Consider the following 19,615-nt stretch of genomic DNA (forward strand, 5'->3'; position numbering starts at 1 on the left):
TCAGGTGTAGGACTTGGGATGTCACCATTCTTGATCTCAGCTTCCTCATCAGACTGAAGAACAATCCCTACAATCCCTTTCAGAGCTGCTTATGATTCTGAGAGGCTTTAGTTTAAAACAGAAATCACAGCTTGATCACAAAGAATATTATAAAGTATTAAGTGAGAAACATGTGTTATAAATTGTATCTGAGAAAAAGTAGCACGTGACAAGCAAACAGAAAAACATGCTTGTTTAGTTCACAATTTAAATAACTCTTAGGAAAAAGATGGGTGAGTATGACCATTTGGTAGTCTGGTAAATTTGCTTGTCAGACTCTGAGTTTTTTACCAGAATTTTGGTTCTTTACACATTTGATCCCACAATGCATCTTAAGGATTTCTAGAAACCAATTCAGTGTGGCATCTTCATTATCTAATGGTATTAAATGTGTGCAAAGTCCTCCCAGCTTTTTTATGCTACCTCTTTCTGATACAACATTGTCTCATAGAATAAATCCAAAGGCAATGTCATAATCAGCGTATGTTGCAAATACACATATCACTAGACTAAGTGTTTTGACTGAACTGACTAGTGACTAAGTTATTCAGTCCAATAATTGATTTGACTCACTTTATTTCAACTGATTCACTGAATTAAGTGACCAATAGATCATATTGTTCTTCCTTACATAAGATAACCATTCTTTTATTTAAACATATTTGCATAATTAATTCCTCTCCAAGGTGGGAGGTGGGGAATAAGATCAAGTGATTCATAACCAACCAATAACATTTCCAGAAAAACAGACTAAAGAGAAAATAATCAGTGAAATAATATAAGAAAATTTCCGAGAACTGATGAGACACAAGTCTTTAAACTGAAAAAAAAAAAAAAAATCTAGCCACTTCCAAGAAAAAGGAATGGAAAACAAAAATCCATTCCTAAACATATCATTTAAGAATTGCAGAGAGAAAAGAAGCATTTCTAGTGAAGAAAAAAATCACCAAAGCAATGAAACCTAATTAAAACAAATGTTTCATCTCAAAACACTGAATTACAGAAAACTATCTAGTAATGACTGATGGAAAATTATTTGCAATTTAAAATTCTATTAGCCAATCAAGAAAGTATCCAAACAAAACAAATAAATTTTAAATAACACATGACTTAGAAAATTTACATCCTGTGAATCTCTTTCTCGGAAGTAACTTTATGATGTGTTCTGGCAAAATGAGGAGTAAATCAGGAAAGGACTGGGGATTCGGGATCCTGAAAAGCTTGACTACAAGCCAGTTGATGGCTCTACGGTCTTGAGAACGACCTGTCCAGATAGCAGATGGAGTACAGGTGACCCTTGAAAGGAAAAGGCCAGGATAACAGTGAGAATGGAAGGCAACTCAAAACATTCTATGATTCTGAAGCTGGAAAAATTTGAAAATAAAGCAAGAAATCAGAATAACACAAGGGAAAAAAGAAAGTCATAGTGTAAAATTGAAGTCACTAGTCCAAATAAGAATATGAGTTCAAAATCGACTTCAAAATGAAGAATGGAATGGATTCCAAAGAAATAAAGTGAGTAAAACAGTGAAAATTAACAATTAATAAATAAGACTCATAAATCTTCTCCCAAGAAGAAAAAATGAGCTAGCTGAAAAAAAGCTTTATAAAAAGTCCTGATCTAAACATGAACTGAAATAAAATATGGCACAATTTTAAGCAAATGCTGGAATTAATCCACTTGAAAGAAGGAAGATCCCTTTAACTTTGATTCTAGGGATATTCTCCATTGGGTGGCTTAGGAGTCATATTGAGCAAAATATGATTCTAGGACTCTTCTTGGTTCTGTGATGAGTAATATTTACAGAGTTCTAAAAGCATTAATGCTGCTATTTATTGATTTTTCAACTTTTTGGCCTAATCAATAGACAAAAATGAAAGGTTTAATTACAAATATTAAACATAAATATCATCAATATTCTCACTGTACAGTTGTCAAAATTGGAGTGGTATGAAAAATTGGGGTATAAAAAATAATTACAAAAGGAGAGATGGTGAGAAGGCAAAGGGTGGAAATAGCTCAACCTCTTGAAATAAGGAGTCAAGAGAAACTATCTATAGTGAATGAAGCAAAAAAAAGGTTGTGGAATTTAAATGTAACCAATAAAAGATGTCAGAAAATTAATATAATTATAATGGAGGAGAGAGAGAGAAAGGTGAAATTAGTAAGATAAATTTCTTCCTACCATGGTATCTATTTAAAGATTATAAATGAAAAGAAAAAAAGTCAGTATAAGCATATTATTTAGCCTTACAGAGTTAGACAAAGGAAAAGCTAAAACCAGAAATGGTTCAAGTCAGTTGTTCTCAAAACCAGGAATAACAAAGTGAAGGGAGTGGGGTAAACTGCTGTGCTTTATTGCAGTAAGTTTCTGTAACTGGGTGCATGGACTATTTTCATACAAACTTATTATTTTGTCCTTTTAATTAAATTAAAAGGTGCTATTGGATTTCAAAGAAAATAGCTACTACAAAGTCCTAGGAGCTAATTAAAGGTTCACAGAAGTGGAATATTAGTTGAACTCCAAGAAATACAAAGGGAGAGAGTAGAGTCATATTTCTTCTAAGATTCACAATATTTTAACACTTCTGACACCAGGATCTTTGTTAACATCAATGTCATCTTATAACCACTTATGGCTTGGTAGCAGCTGTGATCTAGTTGTCACTGACTGCATACATACAAACTGGTACACTTTCCTAATGATAGATTAGACAATTTTTAGCCATCAATATTTCAGTCAACAGACTATTTAAAAACCTTTTGAGGAAGGAAGGAATATAAGCCCTGAGTATTGTCTGAAAACCTTTTGTGGACATCTTTTACTAAAATCAATATAGAGTCAGCATAAAATTTGCAAAATGGACAAACATAAAAGAAAATCTCAGAAACCATGGTGACTCACTCTTTTATGAAGTTCAACATCACAAATAGTCTTGATAATCCAGAGAATGGTACCATTTAAGAAAATATTGACATCAACAACACTGCATTGAAAAGTGACTCAGAAAAACCAGATTCTGAATATGAAAAAGAATTCCTTAATGGATATCTTTTGACTTTTATTTGCCTTATGAAAGTGGTATGATATAAACAAAAATCTTTATCTAAATAATTCTAAAAGAGTTCTTTCAGTAGGTATAAATCTAAAATTTTAAATGATAAGAAAGCACTGTAAAATAAATAGGCAGGGTTTTTCCTTTCTACAAAAATGGTGGTATATCTTAAAAATCCACAATGTCTTAGATTTAAAGAATTACAACCAGAAAGAGTGGTAATTAGTAGAAACTGAAGATTACTCTTAATTTGGATAAATCATAACAGATTCCAAAGAGGAGTGAGGATTTAACTGCCTTTTGAAGAATGAGGAGGAATATGAAGCATATCATAAGTATCATTTTTTAAAAAGATTTTCCTACAGAACCTTTGAAAAGTTAATACAAAGGTCAGCCAAAAGTATGGGTAAAAAACAATAGGAACTCTTGTGTAAGAACTGATTTGCAAGTTCAGAATAGTATTAGTCAAAAGACTAAGAAACCCTTTTCCAGATGACTACTTTTTATGGAAAGAACATGTTTACATAATGTTTGTCCTGTGTGAAAAGCTTTTCTTCCCCAAAGCAGAGCTTTAACCAACAGTGTCACTGTAAAATACCCAGGTCACTAGAGAAATACTCAGCTAACTCCTGGGTAGTCATAATCCTAACAGATAACATCTTAACAATATAACTGGGCTTCCCAGGTGGTGCTAGTGGTAAAGAACCCGTCTATTGACGCAGGAGACTTAAGAGATGTGGGTTTGATCCCTGGGTCGAGAAGATACCCTGGAGGAGGACACAGCAACCCACTCCTAACAGCAGCTACAATTATCAGGTGTTTATTGTGTATGTGCCAGCATGTTTTCTTTATGTGTTTATGCATAAACACATACACACACATGCGTATGTACTATTTTTTCTCTTTCATCTCCTTCATGCTGAAACCAGTTTGGTTCAGAAATATTGTTAGTGCATACAGAAATCCAATTGTTTGATTATCTTCTAGGTTGAGACACACAAATAACAGCTGCTAGTTAAAGTAAAATGAGAAAATATAATTCTGAGAAAAACTAAGTTGTCCTACGCCTTCACTAAACAGCTATTTGGTAACAGCTGTTCTTAAACATGAGTTCACATTTTTAAAGCCTATTATAACACCATTATAGATGCTCCTGATAATCTGTACTTGGCTCACATCTTTAGCTATTATCTAGCATAAACAGATAGAGCACTTATATATTTCCATAAACTTTATAGAAATTATTAGCCCCAGAGTAGAGTCAGTCAGTCAGTCTCTCTCTCTCTCTTCTCCTCATTCCCTCCCCTCCTCCTTTTCTCTGTATCTGTCTCACTCACTATTAAACACACACACACACACATACACACATATACACAGATTTTTAAGTCTGTGCTATTTCTGGATTTTCTAATTGGCAAAGACTAAAATTAATATCAATGCCACAATGCCCCTTTGGAGTGTCTTCAGTTGGGTCATTTTTATTTACTAGTCCATATTACCCTAGTTTGAATTAAAGAGGTCCATAGGTACCAGATACTACACTTGATCTTAGCCAAAAGGCAAAGAAGTGATCCAGTAGTCATGTATGGATGTGAGAGTTGGACTATAAAGAAAGCTGAGTGCCCAAGAATGGATGCTTTTGAACTGTGGTGTTGGAGGAGACTGTTGAGAGTCCCTTGGTCTGCAAAGAGATCCAACCAGTCAATCCTAAAGGAAATCAGTCCTGAAAATTCATTGGAAGGACTGATGCTGAAGCTGAGACTCCAATACTTTGGCCACCTGATGTGAAGAGCTGACTCTTTGGAAAAGACCTTGATGCTGGGAAAGATTGAAGGCAGGAGGAAATGGGGATGACAGAGGATGAGATGGTTGGATGGCATTACTGACTAGATGGACATGAGTTTGGGCAAGCTCTGGGAGTTGGTGATGGACAGAGAAGCCTGACGTGCTGCAGTCCATGGTGCTGAAAGCAGTCGGACACAACTGAGCGACTGAACTGATAGGTACCAGAAGGGGTTTCCCTGGTGGCTCAGCGGTAAAGAATCTGCCTGCAATGGAGGAGATGTGGGTTTGATCCCTGGGTCAGAAAGACCCCCTAGAGAAGGAAATGGCAACTCATTCCAGCATTCTTGCCTGGGAAATCCCATGGATAGAGGAGGCTGGTGGGCTACAGTTCATGGGGTCACAAAAGAGTAAGACACGACTTAGAGACTAAAACCATCACCACCACAGGTACTAGGAATTTTCACTAAAATCGTTCTCAAATGTGTGACTCTCTCCTTAAAGACCATCCACGGCGCACAGACAATGGTTCCCATAACCCTGTTCTCCCCTCAGCAAGTCTCCATGCTATGCTAAGCAGAGTCATAGCTTTAACCCAGTCAACTAGACCTAAAAACACCAAAGCCAGGCAAATACTGTCCCACACTGACAGTGGCCTGTATTCACTTCAGAAGACACTCTATTGGTGCCATAAAATTGTATAAGTGGGATGAATCTAGCCTAGCAGTTCGTGAAATAACAAGCGACTTGCTGACTTTTATTCAGTGAGAATCAATATCCACAAAAATTTCACATAGCCTACCTTAGACATATTGAATGTTTGCATTCTGGAAAAGATTTCAAACTTACAAGTTCATAGCACTTAAATTTGACATTGATGGTTCACTACAAATTCAGCATTTCTGTGTCTGCATTTCTTACAAACACGAAATCTCACTTTAATCACACGTTTAAGCTCAGAAATATGGTTTTAAGAGTTACAAGAGTGGATATTTCTGGTTTTCATTTTAAAGCCAACAGGAAGCATGAGGATAACCATAAGTCAGAACTACTGAAAAAGGTTGTTAAACACATAAATATGTATTTTTAAACATCTCCTTAATAATACCCTATAGAAACAGAAATATAGCTGAAGAGAATCACTCCAAATTAATGAAAGCTTCCATTCAGCAGGAATATATAATAATTTTAAATGCATACATATAGTATAGCTTTAAAATAACATATGCTTATTATAATGTAGCTTCAAAGTACATTGATATATGGTGAAAACTCAAGAGTACCACAAGGAAAACAATAGATATCCACACATGGTAGAAATTTGTAATACTTTCTCCTTAAAGAATGAATAGATGGGGAAGGAAATGGCAATCCACTCCAGTATTCTTACCTGGGAAAACAGAGGAGTCTGGCAGGCTACAGTCCATGGGGTTGCAAAAGACTCTGACAAGACTTAGCGACTAAATAATAAAATGATTGTGTGCTAAAGTTAATTTTTTAAGTGCATGCATTTGAACTGATAAAACAAATTTATATCAATTGATGTATAGAAACAAAAAATAGAACAGCAAACATAAATACGTGAGGATATATAAGACTGAAATAGTATTAACAAATGACATTGGAACAAAAACATTAACAAATTTGACATACATTGAACTCAGCTCCTCCAAACTGTAGTTGGCACATTATTTTTAATCACCAGTGGGGCGTTTACAAAAACTGATCACGTACAAAGACATAAGGCAAGTTACAAATAAATCCAAAGGCTAAAATCATACAGACACAGACCACATTCTCTGTCCACAGTGTTTTTAAGGCAGGAAAAAAATAACAAAAATATAACTACACAAATGCCATATATTAGGACAATAAGAAAAATTGGTTTTGGTAATCTACAGGGCAAAAAAAGATATAATCAAGATCAAAATACATTTTAAACTTATGATAATGAAAAAAGCATCTCAAAACTTAATTTCATGCAGATAAAGCAGTATTGAGAGGAAAATTCAAAGTCAGAAAGACACATCATTCTTAATGTGAAATGATTTATTCTGTGAGCACTTCAAATCAACATTATACCTGAGGTCCTAGGCAAGGCAGAAAGAGAAGTAGGAAAAGATTAAGGATTATAAAGAAAGAAACAAAATTGCCATTACTCATGAATGACAATAGAAATGGAAAATCCCAAAGTATATGTAGATTGTTTAACTTAGTCACAAAATTAATCAAGATTGCTGGTGAAAAACATAAAACCAGGTATTTTAACACTTCCCAGCTTCTTATATGAGGCCAGTATTACTCTGACGCCAAAACTAGACAAAGACATCACAATAAAAGAAATTACAGACCAATATCTCTTATGAATATAGATGTAAAAAATACTAGCAAACCAAACCCTTCAATGTATAAAAAGGATTATACACTGTAATCAAAATATGATTTACCTCAGGAATGCAAGTTTCATTTAAAATATGAAAATCAATGTTTGATCAATCATAATAATACAATAAAAGACATGACAAGTCAATAGCAAAAGCATTTGACAAATTCCAATGCTATTTCATGACAAAAACATTCAACAGGACATAGAACTTCTCCAACTTGATAAAGCTGCATGTGAATAACTCACAGCTAACATCATTATTGTTGCTGTTGCTTAGTCACTAAGTCATGTTCAACTCTTTGTGACCCCATGGGCTGTAGCCCGCCAGGCTCTTCTGTCCATGAAATTTCACAGGCAAGAATACTGGAGTGGGTTGCCATTTCCTTCTGTAAGGGATCTTCCTGACCCAGGGATAGAACCCACTTCTGCTTGGCAGGCAGATTCTTTACCACTCAACCACCAAGGAAGCCCCGGCTAACATCATACTTAATGGTAAAAGACTGATCACTTCCCTGCTAAGTGAGCAGGATCAGATAACGTTACTCACCTGCACTTTCTATTCAATTAGAGGTTTCAGCCGGGGTGACTGAGCAAGAAAAAAAATTGAAAACATCTAAATTAGAAAGAGAGAAGTAAAACTATCTCTATGCTCAAATGACATGATCTTATATGTAGAAAATACCAAGGAATTCACACACAAAAAAATATTTCTGCTGTTGTTCAGTCATTAAGTCATGTCTGACTATTTCCAACCCCAGGAATTACAGCATTCGAGGCTTCTTGTCCTTCACTATCTCCCAGAGTTTGTTCAAACTTATGTCCATTGTGTCACCAAACCAACTCATCCTTTGTCACCCCTTCACCTCCTGCCCTCAATCTATCCCAGCATCAGGGTCTTTTCCAATGAGTTGGCTCTTGGCATCAGGTGGCCAATGTACTGTAGCTTCAGTACCAGCCCTTCCAATGAATATTCAGGGTTGATTTCCTTTAGGATTGACTGGTTTGACCTATTTGCTGTCCAAGGAACCCTCAAGAGTCTTCTCCGGCACCATAATTCAAAAGCACCAATTCTTCAGTGCTTGGCCTTCTTTATGGTCCAACTCTCACATCCATACACGACTACTGGAAAAACTATAGCTTTGACTAGATGGATCTTTGTTGCAAAGTAATGTCTATGCTTTTTAATATACTGTCTAGATTTGACATACCTTTTCTTCTAAGGAGCAAGTGCAGTGATTCTGGAGCCCAAGAAAATAAAATCTGTCACTGCCTCTCCTTTTTCGCCATCTATTTGCCATGAAGTGATGGGACCAGATGCCACAATCCTAATATTTTGAATGTAGAGTTTTAAACCAACTCTTTCACTCTCCTCTTTTACCCTTGAGAGGATCTTCAATTCCTCTTCACTTTCTGCCATTAGAATGGTATCATCTGCATATCTGACACTGTCGATATTTCTCCTTGCAATGCTAATTTCAGTTTGTGATCCATTCAGCCCAGCATCTCACATGATGTACTCTGCATATAAGTTAAATAAGCAGGGTGACAATAGGCAGCCTTGACATACGCCTTTCCCAATTTTGAACCAGTCCATTTTTCCATGTCCAGTTCTAACTGATGCTTCTTGACCTGCATACAGATTTCTCAGGAGGAAGGTCAGGTACTCTGGTATTCCCATCTCTCTCAGAATTTCCCAGTTGTTGTGACCCACACAGTCAAAGGCTAATAAGGTAGTCCAAGAAGTAGATGTAGATGTTTTTCTGGAATCCCCTTGCTTTTTCTATGATCCAACAGATGTTGGCAATTTGTTCTCTGGTTCCTTTGTCTTTTCTAAATCCAGCTTGTATATCTATAAGTTCTTGGTTCATGTATTACTGAAACTTAGCTTGAAAGATTTTGAGCATTACCTTGCTAGCATGTGAAATGAGTACAACTGTGTGACAGTTTGAACATTCTTTGGTATTGCCCTTCTTTGAGACTAGAATGAAAACTGACTTTTTCCAGTTCTGTGGTCTCTGCTGAGTTTTCCAATTTGTTAACATACTGAGTGTAGCATTTTAACAGCATCATCTTTTAGAATTTTAAATAACTCATCTAGAATTCCATCACTTCCACTAGCTTTGTTCACAGTAATACTTCCTAATGCCCACTTGACTTCAGACTCCAGGATGTCTAGCTCTAGGTGAGTGACCACACCATCATGTTGTTCAGATCATTAAGACCTTTTCTGTATAGTTCTGTGCATTCTTGCCACCTTTTCTTAACCTCTTCTGCTTCTGTTAGATCCTTGCTATTTCTGGATATGTTCAGCAAGGTTGCAGAATACAAAATCAATACACAAAAATAATTTCTATTTCTGTGCATTAGCAATGAACAATCTGAGATAAAATTAAGAGACAATTCCATTTCCTATAGCATCAGAAAGAATTAAATACTTAGGAACATTTTCAACAAAAGAAGTGCAATTATTTATACAATGAATACTATAAAACATCATTGAAAGAAATTCAAGAATACCTAAATAAATGAAAAAACACCCCGTGTTCACAAACTGAAAGAACTTTTATTAAGATGGTAATACTTCCGAATTTGGTTCAATATAATCCCTTCAAATTTGTAGTGACATTTTGTATTGACATGGACAAGTTGATTCTAAAATTCATATGTATTCACAAGGGAATAGCTAAAACAATATTGAAAAAGAAGAACAAAGTTGGAGGATTCAGTTCTGATTTCAAAATTTGCTTCAAAGCTACAGTAATCAAGACAATCAAACTAAGACCATGGCATCTGGTCCCATCACTTCATGGCAAATAGATGGGGAAACCATGGAAACAGTGACAGACTTTATATTCCTGGGCTCCAAAATCACTGCAGATGGTGACTGTAGCCATGAAATTAAAAGATGCTTGTTCCTTGGAAGAAAAGCTATGACAAACCTAGACAGCATATTAGAAAGCAGAGACATTACTTTGCTGACAAAGATCTGTCTAGTCAAAGCTATGGTTTTTCCAGTAGTCATGTATGGATGTGAGAGCTGGACTATCAGGAAAGCTGAGCGCTAAAGAATTGATGCTCTTAAACTGTGGTGCTGGAGAAGACTCTTGAGAGTCCCTTGGACTGCAAGGAGATCCAACCAGTCCATCCTAAAAGAGATCAGTCCTGAACAGTCATTGGAAGGACTGATGCTGAGGCTGAAACTCCAGTTCTTTGGCCACCTGATGTGAAGAACTGACTCACTGGAAAAGACCCTGATGCTGGGAAAGATTGAAGGCGGGAGAAGGGGACGACAGAGGATGAGATAGTTGGATGGCATCACTGACTCAATGGACATGAATTTGAGCAAGCTCCAGGAGTTGATGATGGACAGGAAAGCCTGGCGTGCTGCAGTCGATGGGGTCACAAAGAGTCGGACACAACTGAGCAACTGAACTGAACTGAACTCAACTGAATCAAGACAATGTGGTATCTCATAAAAGGACAGAAATAGAGCAATGGAATAAAGCTGAGAGTCCAGAAATAAACCTTTACATTTTTAGCAAAATGGTTTTTAACAAGACATCTAGATACGAGGAAAGAATGGTCCTTTCAATAAATGGTGCTATGACAAGTAGATATCCACATGCAAAAGAAAAAAATTGATCCTTTCCTTCATTCTATATATTCAAAGTAATCAAAAACCCAAATGTAAAAGCTAAAACTATAATATTCTTATAAGTAAAACATAAAAGTAAAACTCTTCAACCCTGAATTAGGTAATGGCTTTTTAGATATGACACCAAAATTAAGTATAAAAGATAGATAAACTAGACTTAATTAAAACTTAGAAATTTGGGGCTTCAAAGGATACCTCAAATAAGTGAGAAATCCCACAAGATGGGAGAAAATATTTGAAATTCTGTATCTTAAAAGAGATCATACACTATATAAAGAACTATCATAACCACCACAAAAATAGACAAGCAATCCAATTAATACAGAGGCAAAGAATATTTCTCAAAAAAGATATATAAATATCTTTTCATGGCCAACAAGCACATGAAAAAAATGCTCAAGATCATCAGTCATCAGAAAATGCAAGTCAAAACCATAATGAGAAAAAAAAAAAAAACCATAATGAGTATCACTTCACATTCACTATGATAGCTTAAAATTCTGGATGGTAACAAGTGTTGACAAGGAGGTGGAGAAATTGAAATCCCTGTTAATAAACTGCTGGTGGGAATATAAAATGTTGAAAACTGCTTTGGAAAACAGGCAGATTTTCAAATGTTAAATATGTTGCCATATGACTGAGCAATTCTACTCCTAGGTATAAACCCAAGAGATGAAAACATACGTTCACACAAAAACTTGTATGCAAATATTAGTAACAGCACTATTCATAATAGTCAAAAAGTGGAAACTACCCAAATATTCATCAACTGATGAGTGAATGAACAAAATGTGGTGTATCCATATAATAAAATATTCAGTTCAGTTCAGTCTCTCAGTCATGTCCGACTCTTTGCGATCCCATGAACCGCAGAATGCAAGGCCTCCCTGTCCATCACCAACTCCCAGAGTCCACCCAAATCCAAGTCCATTGTGTCGGTGATGCCATCCAACCATCTCATCCTCTGTCGTCCCCTTCTCCTCCCGCCCTCAATCTTTCCCAGCATCAGGGTCTTTATTATTTGGCCGTAAAAAGAATGAAGCACTTCCATGGAATCCTGTTTTTAATGTAGACCCCAAGAAAATATTCTTTTATGATTAAAAAAAAAAGAATGAAGTACTGATCAGCATGGATAAATGAAGTACTGATACAGCATGGATAAATCTTAAAAATAGCATGCTAATGAAAGAATCTGTTCACTAAAGGCCTTATGACTTTATTCATATAAAATGTCCAGAATAGGCAATCCATAGACATAGAAAGTAAATCAATAATTTCCAGGGATCAGAGAAGGGAGCATAGGGAGTGACTGCTAAGGGGTATGGGGTTGTTTTTGGGAATGATAATAATGCTTTAAAATTAAATAGGGGTGATGGTTACAAAACTGTGTCCATGTAATGAAAACCAGTGATTTGTATACTATAAAAGGATGCATTTTATGATATATGAATTATAGTCCAATAAAGCTATTGTTTTTAAAATACTTTTAGAGGTCAAGTTTATTTCTCTATAGCAGTAGCAAAAAGACAATGAACTGTTTGAAAAGATATCATTTAAGATAATCTCAAAAATATGCAGTTTCTGTGAATGAACAGAACAAGATGTTCAAGGACTCTTAAGAGAAAAATTATACTATTATAATATTGTCATGTTAGAGAAGAGCTAAATATATTGAGAGACAGTCATGTATTCTAAAATTGGATATTTACAAAGTATCAATTTCCTTTTAATTGTTTATAGACTCAAAACAATCTCAATGGAATCTCCATTAAATTCCTAACAAACTTTTTAGAACTTGATAAGCTGATTTGAAAAACATATATGTAAAGATAAAGGGCCAAGAAATGCTAAAGCACTCCTGAAAACACTGGACCAAGAGGGAGGATTTACTCCCCCATTTACCAGATAGCAAGACAATTTAAACCTATGGTTATTACAGAAAGAGACAAAAAGAACAAATACAAAGCTCAGAAACAGACCCACACATATGTCAACACTTGGTATTTGAAAATATCAATAATAAGTATTTGTTGTTTTAAGCCACTAAATTTGGGGGTATCTTATTAACACAAAAATAGATAACAATATTCGCCTTTTTTGGCACAAAAGATTAACCTTCCCTGTCTCCTTGAAGTTAGAACTTCTTTTGCATCTAAAATGTGAGTGCAAATCACTCATGTCACTTCTAGATGGAGGCATTTAAAGTTAGTTCATGATTATCCACAATTTTCTCCATACTACATCAACTGGGAAAGTCCTATGTTCCAGAAACAGAATGATAGCAGTTTCCTGAATTTAGACTTCTAATTGTGCTGGAGAGATGTCCTAAACCAGAGGAAACTTTACTTGAATGACAAGTAAATCTTTATCACATTAAGTCAATGAGATTTGGGGATAATTTGTTACCAAAGCATAACCTAGTCTATTTTTACAGATACTAGGCTCCATCTCACTAGTAATTAAAGAAACAAAAGGCAATTAGATAATACACACCCACCAGATGGGCAAAAATTAAAGTTTCTGATAACTCTAAATTTTGGCAGAGATTAGAGGAATGACAGTAGGAATATAAATGGGTAGAAACATGTTGGGAAAGCATGGCATTATCTAATAAAGCTGATATCTGCAAGCCCTGTGATATAGTCATTTGACTAGGAGTTTTTTACTCTAAAGACACAGAGGATGAGATGGTTTGATGACATCACCAACTCAACAGACATGAGTTTGAGCAAATTCCCGGAGATAGTGAAGGACAGGGAAGCCTGGCATGCTGCAGTCCATGGTGTCACAAAGAGCAACTGAGCAACTGAACAACAAAAAGAAACTCCTACATCTAAGCACCACGACACTTGGAGAAGAAGAATCATAGGTGGTTTATTTATGACAGTAAAAGAAAGAAAGGGAGGGAGGGAAGGAAGGAAAGGAGGAAAGAAGAGAGGGAGAAGAGAGAAAGCAGGAGGAGGAGAGGGGGGAAGGGAGGAGGGACAGGGAGGGAGGAAGGGAGAAAAAAGAAAAAAGAAAGAAGGAAAGAAAAAAGGGAGAAAGGGAAGGAGAGGGTAGAAATGATCCAAATATCCTTAATCACAATGAGTAAAAAATAAAAGTATTATATTCATAAAACAAAATATATCCAATAATAAAAATGAACAGTCACTGTCAGCAACAGCATTCAACCAACAACAAAAAAGTTACTAAGCTCCCCTTACATGCTTGGCTCTGTTTCAGGTACTAGGGATACAACAGTGAATAAATTCTAATAAATTCTAATTCTGCACTCTAATAAAAATAAGACAGGAAAAAAATGATTAATAATAAGTCAGTAAGTATTTTTAAATGTTGTAAGAACATGAGGAAAAGCTAAGGAAGGGGAAAGTGTTTTGCAAGGTAAGATGTGCAATTTAAAATATGATGACCAGAGTAGACCTCATTGAAAAGGAGACAACTGAACAAAAATTGGAAAGAAGTGAAAGTAACAGATTAAGTCATGTGGCTATCTGGGAGAAGAGCATCCCAGTCAGAGCAAAGATGGTCTCTGATATACTCAAAGAATAGCAAGGAGACCAGTGTGGCTGGAACTGAGTGAATAAGAGCAACAGCAAAGAAAATGAGATCAGATAGATAAAAGGAAGAGGAAAAAAATAGATAGCACTTGGTAGGTAATTCTAAGGAACATTTAGATTGGAGATTCTAGAGGAAAAAAGTGACATGATCTGCAACCTGTTGTAAGCAGAGCTCTGATTACAATTTGAGACTGGATTACGGAGGGCAAAGGATGAAAGCAGGGAGACCAGTTAGGAAGTCCTTACAATAAACCATGTGGGACATGATGGCAGCTCAGATTTGGATGGCAGCCATGGAGGTGATAAGAGTAACTATATTCAGGAATTATTTTGAAGATAGACCAAAGAGGACTTCCTGACATAGTACATCTAAGATACGAGGGAATGGGAGATATCAAAGATGACTCCCAGGTTTTGGCCTGAACAACATGAAGGATGAAGATAGGAAAGGCTGCAGAGAGGGCTTGGGTAAGATGAAGATTCCATTTGGAGCATGTTGAACTGGAAATGTCTGCTAGACATCCAAGTGGAAATGTTGAGCAGGCAAGTTTTTAGACACAGAAGTCTAAAGTTCAGGGAGATAACTCAAAGTTTCACCTATCATTTTGGAGTCATCAGTGCACAAATAAAGAGAGTGCATGAAATCATCAAAGAGTGTAGACAGAAAAGAACTCCCAAGGACTAGAGCTGAAGACAATCTAAGGTTAAAACATCTGAGAGCAGAAGAGAGACCAGCAAAGGGGACAGAAAGTAATGGCTAGTGAAGAAGCAGGAAAAATCAAGACTACATGGTGTCCTGGAGGCCAACAAGGAAATATCACGAAGAGCAAAGGGTGATAACTGACAATTCTACCAACAGGTGACGTAAGATCAAAGGTGACAACTGACCACTGAATTTGGGAAAGGTGATGTCACCAGTGACAGTGGGCAGAGTACTGAAAGCAAGAGTGACAGAAGTAGGTTTAAGAGAGAATGTGAAAAAGGAGTCAAATGATAGGGAATACAGACATCTCTTTTTAAAAGTTAATGCTTTAAAAGGGAGAGGAAATGGCTTAGTCTCATAAACATGATGTTAAGCAAGAGAATCTATGAAAGGATGCCTCCTGTGTGCATATAATTTTTTAAATAAAAGGAAAACTGTGATTAGGAAGGAACAAGCAAAAAGTTGCTGAGTATTGGCATGTTCTCTTATTTCTATGGTGAATAATGAGTATTTGCCTTGAATTACCTGTTACAATTAAAAAACAGTTACAAACTAGTCATTCCTAAAGGAAATCTGTCCTGAAAATTCATTGGAAGGACTGATACTGAAGCTGAAATTCCAATACTTTGGCCACCTGATGCAAGAACTGACTCACTGGAAAAGCCCCTGATGCTAGGAAAAATTGAAGGCAAGAAGAGAAGGGGATGACAGAGGATGAGATGCCTGGATGGCATCACCAACTCAATGAGTTGAGTTGAGCAGGCTCCAGGAGTTGGTGATGGACAGGGAAGCCTGGCGTGTTGCAGTTTATGGGGTCACAAAGAGTTGGACACAACTGAGCAACTGAACTGATTGGCTACAGTGATTTGTTATATTATTTGTAAACCAGTGCCAACATTTGTTTTATGTACTCTTCTCCCTGTATATGTCATAGTTCAAAATACTTACAGATTAATAAGATAATGAGTGTGAAAAGACAGCAAGTAATATCACTATGGAGTTACAGAAATTTTAAAAAATACTTCAGGAGGAACACTTCAAATTATAACCAGACCAAATTTGAACTGAAACGCCAAAAGGTTATATGTACTAGGTCTGTCCAGGAGGTGAACATTTGTAATTTAATTAAAAATGGCATTTGTAAATCACATAAAAATATTAAAAGAATTAGAGCAGACGGTAAGCCCTTTTCTTCATTTTTAACTCCACAGGACATGTTTTTTAGTATGCATTTGGCTCTCAGTATGAAAAATGCAGTACAGTATCTGCCAAGGCAATTCTTTCCTTTCTCTGGATATTTTTTAAGTTCTATTTCTAAGACCCCCTTGGGATACTGCCCTTCACAAACACAAACCTTTTAGTTATATAACAGTGATCTAACTGAAGACACGGCTGTTTTCTCTCGATAATTTCATTACAAAAGAGAAGTAGAGCTTCTGCCAACTAGAATGGCTCTCCCAAACCATGAATGAGTTGGACTGTGAGCAGATCCATCCACTGTTTTCAGTTGTTTTCCAAGAGACTGGAAGCCAGGATGTTTGAGTTCTACTACTCTTTGTTCATTCAACAACCAATTTCCTTAACTCTTTGGGTATCTCTTTCAAAGGCGATGATCAAGGGCAGAAGAAGAGACGCAGAAGTACAGAACAGACTTTTGAACTCTGTGGGAGAAGGTGAGGGTGGGATGTTTCGAAAGAACAGCATGTATATTATCTGTGGTGAAACAGACCACCAGCCCAGGTGGGATGCATGAGTCAAGTGCTCGGGCCTGGTGGGCTGGGAAGACCCAGAGGAATCGGGTGGAGAGGGAGGTGGGATGGGGGACCGGGATGGGGAATACATGTAACTCTATGGCTGATTCATATCAATGTATGACAAAACCCACTGAAAAATAAAAAATAAAAAAATTTTAAAAAAGGCGATGATCATCTACTTCACCAGAGACTATGATGGAAGACAAATGCCTGAATAACTGATGGCACTTCCAGTCCAAAGGTGAAAAGGCAAGGAAAATACATTTAAATGTGTTTATAAAAGAGTAGGTGCGTACTAAATCACTTCAGTCAAATCCAACTCTTTGTGAGTCTATGAACTATAGCCCACCAGGCTCCTCTGTCCGTGGGATTTTCCAGGCAAGAATACTGGAGTAGGTTGCCATGCCCTCCTGAAGGGATCTTCCTGACCCAGGGAACTACCCATCATCTCAAGTCTCCTGCACAGGCAAGCAGGTTCTTTACTGCTAGAGTCACCTGGGAAGCCCTCATAAAAGACTGCCTCAAATTTATTCCACTCTTCCAAACAGAATAAAGAGCATGTGCAGGGTGTGAGCACATTATTTTATTTTAGATCAACACCACTAAAAAGAGCCACAGACATTTATAAACCTATCCTAACTACTGATGACTAAGCCTCAAATAGTTTTGAATTACAAGTAACAACAAAAGCTATCCTAACATTCTGTCTGGTAAAACAAGTCAACAGTTGGTTGTTGTCTGCTTTTTATCAAAAGGAAATAAAAATATCAGTGACACTTTATATACACACTTCCTGTACAGCTTTGTGTGTGCGTGTGTCAATTCCTAATTTCTAACTTCTCTGTTTAGTTAACCTCTGCTATTTTTCTGGGATTCATTCCAAGACAACTAAAATCCATTACTAAAATTGGCATCTATGCTATTGAGCTTAATTTCCAGACAGGCTCTAAAGTGTTCTGAAACCAATTTTTAATATTCTGCACACAATATCATGCTAAAAAGTAACAAACACTGTTCAAGAACAGAAACTGACAGGAAAGCTGCAATTTTTGGTGTCCTCCAAAACAATTTTTATTTCCTCCAAATATACCATACTGAAAGTAAATAGGTACTATGCTAAAGTCACATGTTTTTGTTGCAGTGTTGCAAATATTAACTTCAAGTTGAATGTGATTCTTTACGCTATACTGAAAGATGATCTAAATATTTACATATAAACTACATATTTCTAAGCTAAAAAAGTGTTTTTCTCTTCAAATTTTGGTTGAAAAGCTTTAAACGCATAAACCATAAGTGCATATTACAAAAAATGCCAAGATCAATACAGTTTTTTTTAATTTCATGAAATTATAAACTTAGTAATGTTCGCAAATGTTAAAAAGTCAAAGAGTTATAAATTTTTAAACTGGGAAACATCTTAGATATTATCAAGAGACCCTCAGAATTGTAATCCAACCCTCTAACTTGACAGATGAGGAAACGGAGACCCAAAGAGGTTAAATGAACCATAGCTGTCACGGTAAATATAAATCATACCAAAAGCCAGATTTTCTGGCTCCCAGTCCAGAGCTCTGAAAGAGCATTTGTCTCAACATACTTTAATACTTGAGGAAATGAAGGTTAACAGAGGACACTCGAGGCAGCCCCTCAATATAATGAACCCCCTCTGGCTTAAAAGAGCCAGTTTCCTCTTGTCCTTGCAAACCCAAGTTCTGGAAATAGCACCCCAAATAACGACTTTCTCAAATGGCCTCATCCTACCTGGGGTTTCCAAAGTGATTCCTCAGCTGGATCTCTTTTTCTCACACCTACAAGTTCCTTTAAATAAGTCCCTTGGTTGGGATTGGGTTTTGTTGTTTTGTTTTGCTCCATTAATATGCTTGGGGAGAGCTTAGATGGTGGAAACAGAAGCTCTGGGCTAAACCACCCCTACAGCACATTTTTCTTTTGTCATCCAAACCAACAAATCTTTCCTCCTCCGGGCCCCAGGGCTTACTGGTTTCCGCCGCAGTCCCTTCAGTTTCCAAAGTAGCGAGGAGACCTGGAAAAGAAGTTGGCCGATGGCAAGTCCTTTCGGGGGCGCCGGGCAGGTTCGCGCCCAGGCTGGGCCCTCGGCCGCGCGCCCCGATGCTCCTCGCCCAGGGTTACTCCCGACCCTCCGGTGACGCCGCCGGACCCGCCCCGCCTCTCGGACCCCAGGTGGCCCGCGGGCTCCGGCCGCCCGCGCGCGCGCCCGAGCGCCTGGCCCCTCGCCCGGCCAGGTGCAGGAAGAGGGGCGGAGAGAGGGTGGGATCCCACCTCGAGGCCCAGGTCCCAGCCAGGCGGGGGCGAAGATGACGGCGGCGCGGGGCTCGGACACCTGCGTGGCTCGCGCTCGGACGGCCGCGGGCTCTGCGGTGGGCCGGCTCCAAAGTCGTCGCGGAAGGTGCCGGGAAGCTCTCTGGCGAGAGGAGGCAGCGGAGTGTGGAAGGAGGGGCCGAGCGGGAGCGGAGGGAGAGGCGGGAGTCGGCGGAGAGAGGTCGGGGCAGAGCCGCGTGGCCGCCTGCGCGCCCAGCGCCCTCCGCCGCCGCTCCCCGGGCCGGAGGAGCGGCCCCCGAGCCGCCAGGGCGGCCGCAAAGGTGACGGGGGTGGCAGCGGGGATGCGGCTGCCCCTGGCGGCGGGCACGAGGAGGAAAAGCG

At 37.8% G+C, this 19,615-nt stretch overlaps 1 protein-coding gene and 1 pseudogene across 2 annotated transcripts in view; both read right to left on the bottom strand.

Moving 5' to 3' along the window:
* LEPR (leptin receptor) overlaps positions 1 to 19,357 on the bottom strand; it is a 93,261-nt gene extending 73,904 nt beyond the window's left edge. The window contains exons 1-2 of one of the 2 annotated variants that reach the window (XM_065928579.1): positions 19,235 to 19,357; positions 18,933 to 18,977 (exon numbers count right to left, since the gene is read on the bottom strand). The gene's annotated coding sequence lies outside the window, so the exon portion shown is untranslated. Of the gene's footprint in view, positions 1 to 18,932; positions 18,978 to 19,234 lie in introns of those variants that run through there. The other variant, XM_065928569.1, reaches the window with a different exon arrangement.
* LOC136156543 (U2 spliceosomal RNA) lies at positions 4,503 to 4,668 on the bottom strand (annotated as a pseudogene).
* Positions 19,358 to 19,615: the final 258 nt, after the last annotated feature.

The sequence above is a fragment of the Muntiacus reevesi genome, chromosome 1 (assembly GCF_963930625.1).
Source record: "Muntiacus reevesi chromosome 1, mMunRee1.1, whole genome shotgun sequence".
NCBI lineage: Eukaryota > Metazoa > Chordata > Mammalia > Artiodactyla > Cervidae > Muntiacus > Muntiacus reevesi.